At 44.7% G+C, this 19,717-nt stretch overlaps 1 pseudogene; it reads left to right on the top strand.

Moving 5' to 3' along the window:
- Nucleotides 1-8,111: 8,111 nt before the first annotated feature.
- Nucleotides 8,112-19,717, top strand: part of LOC109870753 (rab3 GTPase-activating protein catalytic subunit-like) — an 81,355-nt pseudogene continuing 69,749 nt past the window's right edge.

The following is a 19,717-nucleotide window of genomic DNA, read 5'->3' on the forward strand; positions in this document are numbered from 1 at the left end:
GTCAAACGTGAATACTGGGACAATAATTCTAACATAAGCATATGGGGACTGGTTAGTGGGGAGCTATAGAAAACTAATGCCATATTGTTTTTCATTTTGTGATGTCATTAAAAACTGGGTGGACAAAATACTGTAACTTGGAAAGTATATCCAGTTTATCTGTCAAGTTTTCATCCAATACATTGTGCATATAGAATGGGAAAAATGAAAGTATCTTTGTTAAGATAGGAATTTGACTTTATGAGGTATAAGAGAATCTATTCACTATAATCTGTGTATAATTAGCCACGCTACGATGATGTCAGAGAGCGTGTCACACTGATGGAACCGCCCTTTTCAGCCAGAGTGCATAAAAGGTTTGGTAATGAAATGAACATCAGACCAGGAAACGTGAGGCGAGAGCAACATGTTTGAAATGGTTGGAAATTTTAACCTCAACACGAGGGGAAGAAATAAACTCATCTTCCTTTAGACCAACGAGATGGCGAGCTGCAGCTCATGTCCACCGTGGTCCAAATCCTGAATAACAACACGAGAGGTAAAAAAACTCCCGTCTCAGACAATCACTGGTACAGCTGATTAGCTGTCCTGACTCAAATATCTAGAACTCTTTAAACCATCCTACTACTCTTGTGAAATGACCATAGTACACTACTCTCATCACCCCACTGGAACTAAGAACTCCACACATTTTGGAATGTCTGTGTGCCCTTGACAATCGCTAATCAATATCCAAAAACAGCACACATTTAATTCAGAGAAACTGCACATCATCATCTCCCTTTTGTGGCACCAATGTGAGGGGTTATAGCAGGGGAAACAGTGCTGCAGTAGTTTAGTGTGTGATGCTGGAATAATGACAAGTGAACCTGGGGAGCTTTGCGTTCACATTGTCTTAAATAAGAGAACTGGTCCACGGAAATCAAGCAAACCGAACTCTCGAGGTCTGTGTGGTCTCGCTTTGGAGGCTCTTTTGAGGGTTCAAATGAAATGTTATTAGTCACGTGCCAAATACAACAACCTTACAGTAAAATGCTTACTTACGAGCCCCTAACCTCTTGATCCTATGGCTGAATACTGCCCCCCTTGGAGGAAGTGCGTGCCCATAGTAAACTGAAAATATTTTTTCCCAAAATTGCTAATATATGCATATAATAATTATTATTGAATAGAAAACACTCTAAAGTTTCTAAAACCGTTTAAATTATGTCTGTATGTAAAGCAGAACTCCCAGGGCAGCCTTTCTTCCAAACACCCTCCTCTCAACAGCAAAGTTGGGTCAACTTTGACGTCATCGCCCCCACCCTTTCCAACCAGCTACGAATCCAGGAATAGTTTCTGTGTGTTCAGCGCGATGTCTGCTTTCAAATGACGCGTCCTTTGTTAGAATCTAGCGCGCCCCCATCCTTTGGAGGGTGAAATCATTCGGGTCACGCGGAAATACAGGCACTCTATTGCGCACGCCGGACACTTTTTCCATGAAGCACCAATTGACTTTGGTTTATCTGTTCGCGCTGATCTTTGTTTTACACGATTAAAGCATCCTAATGCTCGATTCTGCACTTAGTTTGACCAGTTTAGTCGACATATAATATGTAATTTTGAAGTTTGATGCGCAAGAGTGCGGGACCAGAAGTCATTTTGGGTGCATTTCAGCTGAAGCTGTAAGCATATGCTAATATGGAGACACACAACTTGAAACCAAACTGTAACGTTAAAAATAAATGTAACACAGCGGTTGCATTAAGAAGAAGTGTATCTTTGTAACTATATGTAGAACATGTATATTTAGTCATGTGTATTGCTTGTTATCTGACGTTATCTGTCGGAGCTATCATAATTTCTCTGGACATTTGAGTAGCATTTTTCAAAAATCTTGTCATTGTAAACAGATTTATGGATATAAATAGCATATTATTGAAAAAAAATCAAATGTATTGTATAACATGTCCTATTACTGTCATCTGATGAAGATTTTCAAAAGGTTAGTGAATGATTTATTTTTTAATCCTGCTTTTATAATTTTATATTTTCTGGGACAAAATGGCCGCCGCAGGTCTTTTGTTTCGGTGGTGGTCTAATATAAATGTGTGGTGTGTTTTCGCCGTAAAACATTTTAGAAATCTGACTTGCTGGGTAGATGGACAAGGTGTTTATCTTTCATTTGAGCTATTGGACTTGTATAGGTGTGGAGGTTAAATATTTCTAAGAATATTTCGCATTTTGCGTTATGGTAATGAGCTGAGCCTGTAGTCACGCTCCCGGATCCGGTATTGGTAGGATCAAGAGGTTGCCCCTAACCAACAGTGCAGTTTCAAAAAATACGGATGAGAATAAGAGATAAAAGTAACAAGTAATTAACCTGTTGAGTGTATGGGGCAGTGTTTGGATGAAAAACATACCCAAATGAAACTGCCTATTTCTCAGGCCCAAAATATACACTGCTCAAAAAAATAAAGAGAACACTTAAACAACACAATGTAACTCCAAGTCAATCACACTTCTGTGAAATCAAACTGTCCACTTAGGAAGCAACACTGATTGACAATACATTTCACATGCTGTTGTGCAAATGGAATAGACAACAGGTGGAAATTATAGGTAGTTAGCAAGACACCCCCAATAAAGGAGTGGTTCTGCAGGTGGTGACCACAGACCACTTCTCAGTTCCTATGCTTCTGATGTTTTGGTCACTTTTGAATGCTGGCGGTGCTTTCACTCTAGTGGTAGCATGAGACGGAGTCTACAACCCACACAACCCACACAAGTGGCTCAGGTAGTGCAGCTCATCCAGGATGGCACATCAATGCGAGCTGTGGCAAGAAGGTTTGCTGTGTCTGTCACGAGACGTGGAGGAGGCCGTAGGAGTACAACATCCTCCAGCATGACTGGTTTGGCGGTGGGTCAGTCATGGTGTGGGGTGGCATTTCTTTGGGGGGGCCGCACAGCCCTCCATGTGCTCACCAGAGGTAGCCTGACTGCCATTAGGTACCGAGATTAGATCCTCAGACCCCTTGTGAGACCATATGCTGGTGCGGTTGGCCCTGGGTTCCTCCTAATGCAAGACAATGCTAGACCTCATGTGGCTGGAGTGTGTCAGCAGTTCCTGCAAGAGGAAGGCATTGATGCTATGGACTGGCCCGCCCGTTCCCTAGACCTGACTCCAATTGAGCACATCTGTTCATGTCCATGAGTTCATGTCTCGCTCTATCCGCCACGTTGCACCACAGACTGTCCAGGAGTTGGCGGATGCTTTAGTCCAGGTCTGGGAGAAGATCCCTCAGGAGACCATCCGCCACCTCATCAGGAGCATGCCCATGAGTTGTAGGGAGGTCATACAGGCATGTGGAGGCCACACACACTACTGAGCCTCATTTTGACTTGTTTTAAGGACATTACATCAAAGTTGGATCAGCCTGTAGTGTAGTTTTCCACTTTAATTTTCAGTGTAACTCCAAATCTAGACCTCCATGGGTTGATAAATTTGATTTCCATTGATAATTTTTGTGTGATTTTGTTATTTAATAAGAATATTTCATTCATCCAGATCTAGGATGTGTTATTTTTGTGTTCCCTTTATTTTTTTGAGCAGTGTAGTTGAAACACACACACACACTGACCCAAAAGTTATTTTGTTGGCATTTACATATGTCCCCATTACCAGTAAAACCTATTTCTTTCTGTGCTGTTTCTTTGTTCATTTGTTCAATCTCATCCAGGATTTCATCATACATGTCAAGCCCTGTCCGTCCGTGACTTCTCTTTCTTGGTGTGCAATGCCACCGTTTCCATATTGTCCAACTGTGTCTGTATCATTTCACGTAAACCCTGTTTATTTGTCTGCATCGTGGTAGCGGTCCTTGTACCTTTATTTGCCATGTGCACTGAATACAACAAGTGTGGACCTTACGATGAAATGCTTACTTACAAGCCCTTAACTAACAGTGCAGTTCAAGAAGAGTTAAGAAAACATTTACCAAATAAACTAAAGTAAAAAGTAACACAATAACATAACAATAACGAGGCTATATACAGGGGGTACCGGTACTGAGTCAGTGTGGAGGCTATATACAGGGGGTACCGGTACTGAGTCAGTGTGCGGGGGTACAGGTTAGAGATAATTTGTAGGTAGTAGTGAAGTGACTATGCATAGGTAATAAACAGCGAATAGCAGCAGTGTACAAAACAAATGGAGTTGGGGGGGGTGTCAATGTAATAGTCCGGTGGCCATTTGATTAGTTGTTCAGCAGTCTTATGGCTTGGGGGGAGAAGCTGTTAAGGAGCCTTTTGGTCCTAGACTAGGCGCTCCGGTACCGTTTGCCATGTGGTAGCAGAGAAAACAGTCTATGACTTGGGTGACTGGGGTCTTTGTTGCAACCATGCTCTCGAAGGTGAAGCTGTAGAACTTTTTGAGGTTCTGGGGGCCGATGCCAAATCTTTTCAGTCTCCTGAGGGGGAAAGGGTTTTGTTGTGCCCTCTTCATGACTGTCTTGGTGTGTTTGGACCATGATAGATCATTGGTGATGTGGACACCAAGGAACTTAACTCTCGACCCGCTCCACCACAGTCCCGTTGATGTTAATGGGTGCCTGTTCGGCCCGCCTTTTCCTGTAGTCCACGATCAGCTCCTTTGTCTGGCTCACATTGTGGGAGAGGTTGTTGTCCTGACACCACACTGCCAGTTCTCCTGTCACCACACTGCCAGTTCTCTGACCTCCTCCCTATAGGCTGTCTCATTGCTGTCGGTGATCAGGCCTACCACTGTTGTGTCGTCAGCAAATTTAAGGATGGTGTTGGAATTGTGTTTGGCCATTCAGTCGTGGGTGAACAGGGAGTACAGGAGGGGACTAAGTACACACCCCTGAGGGTCCCCAGTGTTGAGGATCAGAGTGGAAGACGTGTTGTTGCCTATCCTTACCATCTGGGGTCGGCCCGTCAGGAAGTCCAGGATCCAGTTGCAGAGGGAGGTGTTTAGTCCCAGGGTCCTTTGCTTAGTGATGTGCTTCGTGGGCACTATGGTGTTGAACACTGAGCTGTTGTCAATGAACAGCATTCTCATATAGGTGTTCCTTTTGTCCAGATGGGAAAGGGCAGTGTGGAGTGCGATTAAGATTGGGTCATCTGTGGATCTGTTGGGGCAGTATGCGAATTGGAGTGTGTCTTGAGGATGCTGTTGATGTGAGCCATTACCAGCCTTTCAAAGATTCATGGCTACTGACGTGAGTGCTACGGGACAGTAATCATTTAGGCAGGTTACCTTTGCTTCCTTGGGCACAGGGACTATGGGGGTCTGCTTGAAACATGTTGGTATTACAGACTCAGTCAGGGAGATGTTCAAAATGTCAGTGAAGACACTTGCCAGTTGGTCCGAGCATGCTTTGAGTACACGTCCTGGTAATCCATCTGTCCCTGTGGCTTTGTGAATGTTGAAGGTCTTTGTGAATGTTAAAGGTCTTGCTCACATCGGCTACCGAGAGTGTGATCACACAGTCATCCAGAAGAGCTGGTGCTATCGTGCATGCTTCAGTTTTGCTTACCTCGAAGTGAGCATAAAAGGCATTCAGCTCGTCTGCTAGGCTTGTGTCACTGGGCAGCTCGCGTCTGGTTGTCCCTTTGTAGTCTGTAATCGTTTTCAAGCCCTGCCACATCCGAAGAAGGTCAGAGCCGATGTAGTAGGATTCAATCTTAAACCTGTATTGACACTTTGCTTGTTTGATGGTTTGTCTGAGGGCATAGCAGGATTTCTTATACGTGTCCAGATTAGTGTCCCGCTCCTTGAAAACGGCAGTTTTACGGAGCAGGTGTTTCAATGCCATGACAGAGGGTATCATGTCTGCTGCAGACGCAGTTGATGAGCTTATTTTTCGTGTCAGTTCTTCGAATGGGGCTAGGAGGGTGTTCATGTTTCAAGCATGTTCTCATATGCCATTTGAAATGGCAGCAGCGGTATGAGAACCAGCACATTCTTGAGCAATACGGCTTTCCTCAGTACAAATCCTCGTCGACCCACTGTGCTGTCAGACTCACCATGCTCACTGGGCTGACATCGCTGGTCCAAATGTCAGCCGTGAAGCTAATAGCAGTGATGCCCATAGCAAGTAGCTCATGGATGTGTGTTTCAACAATACTGTGTAACTCTGGTAGGGCAACATCTGAAAAATAGCACCTACTTGGTAGTGTGTAGTGGGGCTCGAGGTGCTCAACCAGTCAGCGAAAGTCATCATCCACGACAGAGAATGGTTGATTGTCAAGGGCAATGAATTCCATTATCTTGGCGTTAATGGGTTTCGCCTTTGAGTTGTCTTGCTCTTTCAAATGACTGCTCGACTTGAACTTGTTTAGCTTGTGTTCTGTGTAGTGCTGTATATTTCCGTGGCGTCATTACTTCATCTACCTTCCTTTATAAACTTACGCACGTCAGCTTTGACATCGGTTTTGCACATCGGCGTTAAACGCTAGACATTGGGCCGATGTTGGCATTTTTGCTAATATCGACCTATTTCGATATGCTTACCGATATATCGTGCATCCCTAATGAGTACAGTAATCCAGGTCTCCTCTCCCTAACCTCTAACCTTTACCACAAATCTTTATGTTAAGATGGGTATTAAAATGTCTCAAGACAGACATTCACTACTGCTATTGATATTTGTTAACACCAAATCTGTCTGCTGTGTTTTACAATGTATATTATAGAGGTTGTAGTTTGACCTGACTTGATAGATGGTGTAGTAGCTGTCTGCTCTCATTTTAAAGCAGCAATATGTCATTTTTGGGCTACCTGACCATATTCACATAGAAATGTGAGTTATGTACGTGTCATTCTAAACCTAGGAAGCATTAGATCTGTTCTTCAGTGAGCTCCAAAAGTATTGGGACAGTTATATTTTATGTTGTTGTTTTTTTGTGTCTGTACTCCAACACTTTGCATTTGTAATGATACAATGACTGCGGTTAAGGTGCAGACTGTCAGCTTTAATTTGAGGGTATTTTCATCCATAATGATAGGGGATCAAAAGTATTCGGACAAATTCACGTGTAGTAAAAAGTGAGGTATTTGGTCCCATATTCATAGCACTCAATGACTACATCAAGCTCGTGACTCTACACATTTGTTGGATTCATTTGCTGTTTGTTTTGGTTGTGTTTCAGATTACTTTGTGTCCAATAGAAATCAATGGTAAATAATGTATTGTGTCATTTATGAGTCACTTTTATTGTAAATAAGGATAGAATATGTTTTCTAAACACTTCTACATTAATGCGAATGCTACCATGATTCCGGATCATCCTGAATGAATCGTGAATAATGATGATGAGTGAGAAAGTTACAAACGTACAAATAGCATACTCCCAAGACATGCTACCTCTCACCATTACAATAACATGGGAGGTTGGCATTTTTGGGAGGTATGATATTTGTGCGTCTAACTTTCTCACTCATTATTCACGATTCATTCAGGATTATCCGTAATCATGTTAGCACCACGTTAATGTAGTAGTGTTTAGAAATGTATTCTATTCTTATTTACAATAAAAGTGTCTCCAAAATGACACAATACGTTCTTTAATATTCATTTCTATTGGTCACAAAATAATCTGAAACACAATACAAAACAAACAGCAAATGCATCCAACAAAATTGTATGTCACAAGTTTGATGTAGTCATTGCATGCTATGAATATGAGACCAAATACACAACTTTTTACTACTTTAATTCACATATAAGGGAATTTGTTCCAATACCTTTGGTCCTCAAAAGCGGACAGTCTATGTACAATGTGCTGTAATTTGTAAACGGTTCACCTGATATGAATGAAAATACCCTCACATTAAAGCTGTCAGTCTGCACTTTAACATCATAGTCATTGTATCATTTCAAATCCAAAGTGCTGTAGTACAGAGCCAAAACAACAACACATGTGTCACTGTCCCATTACTTTAGGAGCTCACTGTATGTGTCCTGCTTTTATGCTTCCCAATTTCCAGTTTAGTTTTTCTACCTTTTACTTTCATTTGGGACACCAGCTTCAAACAGCTGAAAATACAACATTTTTGGTTCTGGAAATATATTTCACAGTGGTTTAGATGGTACAATGATTCTCTACACAATGACTGCTTGTTTTGTCACATAAACTGACATGAGGCAAACTATTCGAATTTTTGCAACTTGGAAATGGCAGAGATTTCTGCATATTGCACATTTTAAGTATCCAGTCTGTGTTTGCAGGTATGGCATGCGTGAGTTTGTGGTCATCTCCCCTGGGGCCAACTGGGAGGCAGTCATCAGTGAGTCCAAGTGCAACCTGCTCCTCAGCTCTGTCTCCATCTCTCTGGCCAACACAGGCTGGTAGGTGACAGTAGCTCCATCTCTCTGGCCAACACAGACTGGTAGGTGACCGTAGCTCCATCTCTCTGGCCAACACAGACTGGTAGGTGACCGTAGCTCCATCTCTCTGGCCAACACAGACTGGTAGGTGACCGTAGCTCCATCTCTCTGGCCAACACAGACTGGTAGGTGACCGTAGCTCCATCTCTCTGGCCAACACAACTGGTAGGTGACAGTAGCTCCATCTCTCTGGCCAACACAGGCTGGTAGGTGACAGTAGCTCCATCTCTCTGGCCAACACAGGCTGGTAGGTGACAGTAGCTCCATCTCTCTGGCCAATGCAGACTGGTAGGTGACCGTAGCTCCATCTCTCTGGCCAACACAGGCTGCTAGGTGACCGTAGCTCCATCTCTCTGGCCAACACAACTGGTAGGTGACAGTAGCTCCATCTCTCTGGCCAACACAGGCTGGTAGGTGACAGTAGCTCCATCTCTCTGGCCAATGCAGACTGGTAGGTGACCGTAGCTCCATCTCTCTGGCCAACACAGGCTGCTAGGTGACCGTAGCTCCATCTCTCTGGCCAACACAGGCTGATAGGTGACCGTAGCTCCATCTCTCTGGCCAACACAGGCTGGTAGGTGACCGTAGCTCCATCTCTCTGGCCAATGCAGACTGGTAGGTGACCGTAGCTTCATCTCTCTGGCCAATGCAGACTGGTAGGTGACCGTAGCAACAGTGAATACTGTATTCAGCTGATATTATATTCCTGTCTCTTTGGGAACAGTAACTGCTATAAGTCACAGTTATACAGCAACTGTTTATGTTCTTTTGGAAAATCAAGTTCAAATTTGTTACAGAATTTGCTTTGACAAATTAAAGAAGAGCTGATACTGCCAATGTGTCCTATAGCTAATCATGAATCTATGCTGAGGTTCCTACACATTCACACAGCTAGTTGCAACATTCTCTTTGTGTGTGTTTCTATATAATGTCACAAGCCATGTTTTAAAATAGCAACACTGTGGGAAGTGAGTACAGCCCTCCGTGGCATCACGTATTGCGGTAGGTCAGCTGGTATCCATGGCAACACTGGGCTGAATGGAAGATGGTAGCAGTAGATCTGTAGCTCTGTCTCTGTAGCAAGGTCATCTGGTCTCACTGTCTCTCTGGGAGTTTACTGTGTGGCAGAGAGACATTAAACAACACATGGTTAGAGTAAGAGGAAGCATGTATCAGATCATCAGCACGTAACTTCATGAGCACATAGCTTCATGAGCACGTGTTCTGTCACTGATGCATGTATCAGTTATTACAAATAATGTTGTTTTGTGACTTCAAATTAGAGAAAGTATGACATACTTTTGAATAGAATAATATTCAAGGTCAGTATGTGGGTGGAAACAAGTATGAAAATGTATGTACTCATTACTGAAAGTCGCTCTGCATAAGAGCGTCTGCTAAATGACTAACGTAAATGTAAAATATGGAACAAAGCTTATTATTAAATGATTTACTTGTTCAATCCACTAGGTGGCGTATGTTTTGTCTGTAGTTCTTCTACTGTGCACCAGGTGCTGCTGTGTAGCTGTGGTGGTAGAATAGGGTTGTGGAGGGAGTTACAGGATTTCAGTCCTGTGGCTGCTCTTCCACATTGATACCAGAGATTCCTGGCATGTCTCTAAAGTTAAAGGGATCACTTTAAAATCAAACGTCATCTGTTGTGCAGGTCCAAATGTATGCCTCAATCCCAAACCAATTGAAAGATTAGTCAAATCGGAAATATTTCTATAGCTGGATCTTAACTGCCGATGGCATGTGACTAACTCATCTTGACACAAGAACAGAGAGTAGTTACAGTAGCCACAGGATTTCAACGTGTGGCTGCTCTCCCACAAAACATCAACGTTTGAAGTGACCTACCCTTTTTAAAAGTCCTCTATTTCCCCTGTGGATGCCGTACAGCCAGGTGCCGATGTTTGTTCAGGTCCAGCAGAAGTGGAGGAGGATGTACCGTGGGGAGTGCCAGGGACCGGGGATGCGTACAGACCCTGAGATGGTCCACCTCCGCAAGGTGCCCAGACAATACAACCACCTCTCAGGCCTGCTGGACATCTTTAAGTCCAAGACGGTGAGTATGGAAGGACCTGGTCTAATTGACTTCAAGCCTAACATGAACCTTTTAGCTCTTTCACATGGGTCACCCCAGACTAACTGTAGGTCAAGTTTCCCCGAATGAGAGTAAGCCTAGTGTTTGACTAAGATTCACTTTCAATGGCGAATCTTCATTGGGCCTCTTTTTTGTTGTTGTCCAGCACTAGGCTGAACCTTTGTCTGGGTACCCAGCCCCCTGCTAGATATGATGGATAGCACAAGATATTACATAACCTTGTCTCTATTTATGTTTCTATTTCCTCTGTTGTTCTTCAGGTCTGTCCCCTGTCTCCTCTTCCTCCCATCAACACCGCTATCCGCTTCACGTACGTCCTGCAGGACTGGCAGCAGTACTCCTGGCCTCAGCTGCCCCCAGGTACACACAACAACCACTCAGCCCACGAAACAGGAAGGAATGTGTCTAGTTATTCGTGCCGCTAACTCCGGCACACTTATATACCAGCGTCGATGTGGGTTTGAATCGAGCCCAGTCGCACTCCTCCTACCTTTCCTGTCTGCTTTTATAAAACCACATCCTATCTGTTCAGTAAAACCACATCCTATCTGTTCAGTAAAACCACATCCTATCTGTTCAGTAAAACCACATCCTATCTGTTCAGTAAAACCACATCCTATATGTTCAGTAAAACCACATCCTATATGTTCAGTAAAACCACATCCTATCTGTTCAGTAAAACCACATCCTATCTGTTCAGTAAAACCACATCCCTATCTGTTCAGTAAAACCACATCCTATCTGTTCAGTAAAACCACATCCCTATCTGTTCAGTAAAACCACAAAATATGAAACAGGAATGAGTTTGGAGGGCAACTGATATATCAAGTCAGAAATCTAAAAGGTGCTAGACATACATTGGGGTCTGAAGTTATTGACACTCTTCATAAAGATGAGAAAAAATGACCGAATAAAATAAATCATAAAACTACTGACCTATATTGTATGCAAAAAAAAAGTGAAAATTTATATAATTGCATATTAATACAATTACAAATAATACTTTTTCTCTCTCAACAAGCGAGGGGTCAAAATGATTGACACCCCTGTTTTCAATACCTTTCAATAGCTCACCTTGCAAGGAAAATGGCACTGAGCCTTTTTCTCAAATGTTTAATGAGTTGGAGAACACATTGGGAGGGATCTTAGACCATTCCTCCTTACATAATCCTTCCAGATGCCTGATATCATTCGTCTGCCCTTATGGACGGCCCTCCTCAATTCAAACCACAGGTTTTTTTTAATGATGGCCATTGCAAAATATGTTATTTTGTGGTCAATTAACCATTTCTTTGTGGGTTTTGATGTGAGTTTGGGGTTATTGTCTTGCTGGAAGATCCACTTGCGGCCAATTTTAGCCTCCTGGCCGAGGCAACCAGGTTTTCGGCTAAAATGTCCTGGTACTCTGTAAATTTCAATGACGCTGTTGACAAGGGCCCCAGGACCGGTGAAAGCAAAATAGCATACATTATAGTTCAGTATTTGAATTATTCAGTTTATACAGTCATCATTATCAAGGGTGTCAATAATTTCGTACCCCACTAGGCTAGTCCACAGGGCGTTTTGGAAGCTTTGGTCGTTCAACGCCTACGTACTCGTGACCAACATTTTAGCAAACTGATATAATCCACTCACTCTCTCTTTGCTCCAAATTCAATAGTGGATGGTTCTTCCCACAGTTATATTAAGTGCTGCTCTCCGGGGTACATTTTAGTGTTGCAAATAGATGCTTGAGTCTTTGAGTGGTGCAGGGAAGGCGGTACAAGGTCGGAGGTCAGAGAGCTTTTTAAACGGCTCACACAAACTGACAATATTTCTGCTCCTCTTGAATGGGACCTGAGAGGAATGGCAGTGGGTGGAGGGTCAATTTGAGGTTTTTATATTTGACACAAGAGTATATTTGGTCCTTTAGTTTGTACTGTTATGAATTTGCCTGCCTTCAAGGCATTGAGGATGAAAAAGCATAGGAAGTGTTCACAGTTTCCTCTAAGTGAAAGTATTTGGAGTTGAATCAAAGTCATGATTGAACTGTAAAAGGTGAAAGTGTGTTTTTTGTGTGTGTTTTTTCCCGTTGCCTCCAGACTTCGACGGTCTCCTCAGAGGGGAGGTGTGAGGGGTGGAGTTTGGGAAGCTGCCGTTCAGAGCGTGTGAGGATCCAATCAGGTTGGACTGATGTAGCCATGACGACATGTCAAAGCATGCTTGATTTAGAGAGATTTATCTCATTGTTCACGTGTATTCTTGACGTCTTTGGCATGAGCCTTTAATTCATTATTGACCAAACTGTAGCTTATAGTGAGACGTATATAAAGCAAAACAAACAAAATGGTATTTTCTTTCATTGTTGTCTGTGAGCTTCACCTATTGACCACCTGGCCCCACCTGACAGAAGTGGGGATAACGATGTGTACTCGTGAGTGTCAACCACCACACTCCCTCCCTCCCCTCTGACCTGCTGGTTGACACACATTGATGGAACATCTTAACAGCCTGAGATACGATCTATCAAAAACATTGTTTGTCCTCTTACCAAATGACAGCAAATATAGAGGTGTCATTTTCAATAAATAGAATCACCCTCCTGGTTGAGCTTATAAAGCAAGTGAGCATTGAGGTAGATGAAGAGAAAGAAAGAACATCCAGGTCAGTAAAACAACTTCTCCATACCTTTGGAACACTGAAAGGTTGTTCCCCATATTAATATCCTGTGTGCCAGACAGTGTAGGTGTTGAGAGGGCGATTGTGGAGGAGGTGTGTGGGAGAGGATATAACAAGTACCTCAGCCCCAGCAACACCGCTCGCTCGTTCAACTGCATTAAAGCTGAAATTAATTCATGCTGAATGATTTTACGCTTTTCAGTTTAGTGATGAAATGGTGCTCAGTGAGCCATCGCTTCATATTAACGGTGTTTTTCTTCAAGTCCCTCCGTCCTAAATGCGCTTGAGCTCCATTGTATAAAGAGTTTCTTTGAAGGGAATCAGAGATTTCTGCACCTGGATGCAGAAACATTTAGATTAGCCTGTCAAAAACAAGATGGTCCTCTTTCAAGGACTGTTTTGGGGTTTATTTTGCTGGTTGTATTTATTGGTGAATCCCCTTAGGGCGTTCTGGGGTAGAAATGTTAGATGTAATATTTTGGGGTTTTAGAGAAGATGTGACTTGCCTCGGGTCAACTTGTCAACTGAAATGGTATCCTCCCTGACTGACTGACTGGCTGACTGGGTAATAGATATTATATGGCAACTGATACTCAGTGGTTCTTATTTCAAGGATCCAAAATAAAGCAAAAAGTCAATAGATAATTATCAGGTAATTACTTTCCACTATATAGTCTCTAAATGAACACCAGGTCAATATCTGGTTGTAAAGTAAACCACAATAACAAATGAATCTTCTCTTCCCGTCAGTGCCCCATGTTTAATAGCCTATATTCAGGCCTAATCTTTACTCTAATGGTAAATGTGAACCACTGATCTGATCCAGGGCCAGTTTACCTCCCTCCCCTGTGTGGTCTGACCTTATGTGCTCTCTGTGTGACCTCACTGTGACCTGGACCCACTCCAGGCCCCTCATTTGTCAGTCCGAGTCAGGAGCACAGACAACCCCACGTGCTTGCTCGGTTAGTTAGACCCCCCTCACAGAAATACTGATCCTACATTATAGAAATCCTATAGAATATTATGAATGTCCATGTAACGTGGTTTAAAATGCTCCCTCATCCATCAGATGTATATAAAGGGAGTTCCAAAGGCTCACTCAGATGTTGACTCACTCAGATGTTGACTCACTCAGATGTTGACTCACTCAGATGTTGACTCACTCAGATGTTGACTCACTCAGATGTTGACTCACTCAGATGTTGACTCACTCAGATGTTGACTCACTCAGATGTTGACTCACTCAGATGTTGACTCACTCAGATGTTGACTCACTCAGATGTTGACTCACTCAGATGTTGACTCACTCAATGTCAAATTTGATGGACAAAAAAAAGCTTTTTGAATTTGAAATAAACGTCATCTTCTGGTTGTCACTTGCTACCACAGCCACAAAGTCAAAATTGGCTATATCTTAAAAATGTATGGAAGTAAAAATGTCTTGCATAGTGCATCTTTAAGGTTAGGGTTAGGCAAACGGTTAGCAGTTTGGTTAAGGTTAGGGGTTTAGGTTAGGAGTAGGTTTAAAATCACATTTTAAGAAAATAAATTGTAGAAATAAGTGGGTTTTATGACTTTGTGGCTATGGTAACTAGTGATGATCTCATCTTCTCCATCCCAGGTGACTTCCTGACAGAGTTCTTTAAGCTGTGCTCCAAGAAGGAGTCAGAGGAGATTCTGGGAAGAGGTCCATTTGAGGAGGAAGGTAGGTCATGTGTTCTATGGCTACTGGGGTGTATCTCAATAGTCTTAACATCTCTTTCTTTAATTTTCCAATATAACATTTTATTCGTAACATGCGCTGAATACAACAGGTGTAGACCTTACAGTGAGATGCTGAATACAACAGGTGTAGACCTTACAGTGAGATGCTGAATACAACAGGTGTAGACCTTACAGTGAAATGCTTACGTACGAGCCCCTAACCAACAATGCAGTTTAAAAAAATATGAATAAGAAATAAAGGTAACAAGTAATTAAAGAGCAGCAGTAAAATAACAATAGCGAGGCTATGTACAGAGTCAATGTGCGGGGTCACTGATTAGTCGAGGTAATTGAGGTAATATGTACATGTAGGTAGAGTTATTAAATTTACTATGCATAGATGATAACAACAGAGAGTAGCAGTGGTGTAAAAGGGTGGGAGGGGCAATGCAAATAGTCTGGGTAGCCATTTGATTAGATGTTCAGGAGTCTTATGGCTTGGGGGTAGAAGCTGTTTAGAAGCCTCTTGGACCAAGACTTGGCGCTCCGGTACTGCTTGCCTTGCGGTAGCAGAGAGAACAGTCTATGACTAGGGTGGCTGGAGACTTTGACAATGTTTAGAGCCTTCCTCTGACACCGCCTGGTATAGAGGCCCTGGATGGCAGGAAGCTTGGCCCCAGTGATGTACTGGGCTGTGCGCACTACCCTCTGTAGTGCCTTGTGGTCGGAGGCCGAACAGTTGCCATACCAGGCAGTGATGCAACCAGGATGCTCTCGATGGTGCAGATGTAGAACCTTTTGAGGATCTGAGGACCCATGCCAAATATGTTCAGTCTCCTGAGGGGGAATATGTTTTGTTGTGCCCGCTTCACGACTGTCTTGGTGTGCACGGACCATGTTAGTTTGTTGGTGATGTGGACACCAATATGGTGTATTCTCTAGGGGGATTTGTGCAGACGTCAGTGCAGATGATGGGAAGTAGAAGCCACTCTGGACTCTTGGCTTGTTGTTTGCTTGTGAAGGGAGAATTGCGCTCTCTTCTCAGTCAGAGCCCACCCTCACACCCTCCCTGTGAATGGCTTCTCTGTCCCTCCCCCTCCACTCTCTCCTCATTAGACGACATCAGCCCTGTCTAAACTGACGGAGCCCACAGCCGTGCCCATCCCCAAGCTGTCTGTCTCCAACATGGTGCACAGCGCCCGCTAACGCTAACGCCGCCACCGCCGCATTGACGAATCACCGCTCAGAAATGACGTGCTCAACTCTATACCGCTGGTGAGAGAGAGCAGGCATGACAACGGACACACAGACACACACACACTCTTACCTTCTAAAGGCATATGGTGATTTAGGCTGGCTGACATTGTACTACACAAGAGGAGAGCAGGAGAGTCTTCAGCCAGACTCCTCAGTTACTGGCCCTGCTGTGTGAACAGCTTCTTGATCAGCCGTGAAGCCATTGCTCAAGCAGTACCTTATTCCCTACTTGCTCACACTGCCATTGGCCTAGACCTGCCCCCCCCCCCCAGCGCACGTTTTGTTGTTTACCCTAGCACTACACAGCTGCTTCAAATATCAACATCATCAAGCTTTGTGTAGTGCTAGGGAAGGACACAGGATACCCTGTATTGTGTAGTGTTAGGGTATGACACAGGATACCCTGTATTGTGTAGTGTTAGGGTAGGACACAGGATACCCTGTATTGTGTAGTGCTAGGGTATGACACAGGATACCCTGTATTGTGTAGTGCTAGGGTAGGACACAGGATACCCTGTATTGTGTAGTGCTAGGGTAGGACACAGGATACCCTGTATTGTGTAGTGCTAGGGTAGGACACAGGATACCCTGTATTGTGTAGTGCTAGGGTATGACACAGGATACCCTGTATTGTGTTGTGCTAGGGTATGACACAGGATACCCTGTATTGTGTAGTGCTAGGGTATGACACAGGATACCCTGTATTGTGTAGTGCTAGGGTAGGACACAGGATACCCTGTATTGTGTAGCGCTAGGGTAGGACACAGGATACCCTGTATTGTGTAGCGCTAGGGTAGGACACAGGATACCCTGTATTGTGTAGCGCTAGGGTAGGACACAGGATACCCTGTATTGTGTAGCGCTAGGGTAGGACACAGGATACCCTGTATTGTGTAGCGCTAGGGTAGGACACAGGATACCCTGTATTGTGTAGCGCTAGGGTAGGACACAGGATACCCTGTATTGTGTAGCGCTAGGGTAGGACACAGGATACCCTGTATTGTGTAGCGCTAGGGTAGGACACAGGATACCCTGTATTGTGTAGCGCTAGGGTAGGACACAGGATACCCTGTATTGTGTAGCGCTAGGGTAGGACACAGGATACCCTGTATTGTGTAGCGCTAGGGTAGGACACAGGATACCCTGTATTGTGTAGCGCTAGGGTAGGACACAGGATACCCTGTATTGTGTAGCGCTAGGGTAGGACACAGGATACCCTGTATTGTGTAGCGCTAGGGTAGGACACAGGATACCCTGTATTGTGTAGCGCTAGGGTAGGACACAGGATACCCTGTATTGTGTAGCGCTAGGGTAGGACACAGGATACCCTGTATTGTGTAGCGCTAGGGTAGGACACAGGATACCCTGTATTGTGTAGCGCTAGGGTAGGACACAGGATACCCTGTATTGTGTAGCGCTAGGGTAGGACACAGGATACCCTGTATTGTGTAGCGCTAGGGTAGGACCGAGTTTAGGAAACCCTGTGTTAGAGGCTCAGTGGTAAGTCAGACAGTTGTTAAATAAAACATTCAAATCAGACACTCGGTTCGTAGCAGGATTGTTCCTTCAGAGATGTTTTGTGTCAAGGTAAGGAAATGGATGTTCCCATGTACGAGAGTATGTACGCTTATATTTGTGTGTGTATGGTGTCAGTATCTCTTCCCAGACGCAGCCAAAGGTAAACAGTCATCAGAGAACAGCGAGAGAAAGGCTGCTCCATCACACACCGACGGGGAACCAGAAGGGAAGGATTCTGACGACTATGTAGGTCTGCTGTCTGTGCTTTACCACACTATCACTGTGTCACACTGCACTCCAGGGCTGTGTTCAGTAGTCACTGTGTCACACTGCACTCCAGGGCTGTGTTCAGTAGTCACTGTGTCACACTGCACTCCAGGGCTGTGTTCAGTAGTCACTGTGTCACACTGCACTCCAGGGCTGTGTTCAGTAGTCACTGTGTCACACTGCACTCCATGACTGTGTTCAGTAGTCACTGTGTCAGACACACTGCACTCCAGGGCTGTGTTCAGTAGTCACTGTGTCACACTGCACTCCAGGGCTGTGTTCAGTAGGCAACTTCTACCGTGGAGGGGTCCGGGCCGTGGCTCACCTCTGGCAGAAGTTTGTCCTGGGGATGAGATACCGTTGGGAGAACAACGACCTCGTCTATGGGTGAGAAGAACCAGATTTGAGCTGGATTACACTTTCTATTACTCCCCAATAGGGGAAACAACAACAGATTTATCATTAGGACCAATTCTAAACTACCTAGTCTTCTGGTGAGAACATGGTCCTATTTATTACGCAACAAACAGAAGAAAATGGACTAGTTCGGTCCAGTAAGAAACTATATATTTTCTGTTTTCCCTTTTGCTACGGTGTGCCCCGATGAATAAGACCCCAGATTATAACACCTTCGATTGCTACCTAATGGGACACAGTAACAAGCACAGCATCGATTGGGATCAAATCCATTTATATTCCTGTCAATTTAAGTTCATATGGAATTGGTCCATTTTAATAGACATCTACTCAGACATCCACCCAGTCAATTCCTGAAGGGTTCTGTAATAGAAAAACATTGGATTGAACCTGAACTGGAATCCCATCAATAATGAGGTTTAGGATATACACTGTGACAGTACACTGAATCATCATCATCATCATGCCTGTTTCCTCTGATTCAGACAGGACGGTGGTTCCCCACACCTCTTCTGCTGTCTCCTCTGATTCAGACAGGCCGGTGCTCCCCCACACCTCTTCTGCTGCTGTCTCCTCTGATTCAGACTGGCCGGTGGTCCCCCACACCTCTTCTGCTGTCTCCTCTGATTCAGACTGGCCGTTGGTCCCCCACACCTCCTCTGCTGTCTCCTCTGATTCAGACTGGTCGGTGGTCCCCCACACCTCCTCTGCTGTCTCCTCTGATTCAGACTGGCCGGTGGTCCCTCAGACCTCCTCTGCTGTCTCCTCTGATTCAGACTGGTCGGTGGTTCCCCACACCTCCTCTGCTGTCTCCTCTGATTCAGACAGGCCGGTGCTCCCCCACACCTCTTCTGCTGCTGTCTCCTCTGATTCAGACTGGCCGGTGGTCCCCCACACCTCTTCTGCTGTCTCCTCTGATTCAGACTGGCTGTTGGTCCCCCACACCTCCTCTGCTGTCTCCTCTGATTCAGACTGGCCGGTGGTCCCTCAGACCTCCTCTGCTGTCTCCTCTGATTCAGACTGGTCGGTGGTCCCCCACACCTCCTCTGCTGTCTCCTCTGATTCAGACAGGACGGTGGTTCCCCACACCTCCTCTGCTGTCTCCTCTGATTCAGACAGGCCGGTGCTCCCCCACACCTCTTCTGCTGCTGTCTCCTCTGATTCAGACTGCCCGGTGGTCCCCCACACTTCTTCTGCTGTCTCCTCTGATTCAGACTGGCCGGTGGTCCCTCAGACCTCCTCTGCTGTCTCCTCTGATTCAGACTGGCCGTTGGTCCCCCACACCTCCTCTGCTGTCTCCTCTGATTCAGACTGGTCGGTGGTCCCCCACACCTCCTCTGCTGTCTCCTCTGATTCAGACTGGCCGGTGGTCCCTCAGACCTCCTCTGCTGTCTCCTCT

The sequence above is a fragment of the Oncorhynchus kisutch genome, linkage group LG26 (genome assembly GCF_002021735.2).
Source record: "Oncorhynchus kisutch isolate 150728-3 linkage group LG26, Okis_V2, whole genome shotgun sequence".
Classification (NCBI taxonomy): Eukaryota; Metazoa; Chordata; class Actinopteri; order Salmoniformes; family Salmonidae; genus Oncorhynchus; species Oncorhynchus kisutch.